Source organism: Pygoscelis adeliae, unplaced genomic scaffold, assembly GCF_000699105.1.
Source record: "Pygoscelis adeliae isolate BGI_AS28 unplaced genomic scaffold, ASM69910v1 Scaffold72, whole genome shotgun sequence".
Taxonomy (NCBI): domain Eukaryota; kingdom Metazoa; phylum Chordata; class Aves; order Sphenisciformes; family Spheniscidae; genus Pygoscelis; species Pygoscelis adeliae.
In genome coordinates, this window is record NW_008824286.1 from 1,210,919 (window position 1) to 1,211,181 (window position 263).

Sequence of the window (263 nt, forward strand, 5' to 3'; positions counted from 1 at the left end):
CCCTGCAGAGGGGCGCAGAGGGACATGTTGGCTCATGGATGCTCAGCCTGGTGCTTGGCACGTGCCGTGGCCCCAGCTCCAGTCCTGGCCACCTTCCCACGGAGCTTGCTTTCCTAGAAAGCTCTCCCTGCTGCCGGCTGGCTGGTCCCGAAGCGCCCGCCGCTCCCCGGCCCCGACACCAGAGATGCCATCAGCCTGAAGCCGAGCAGGGAGAGAACCCAGCAGTGCCGGGACGCCTTCCATCTCCGCGCTGGGGCTGCCGG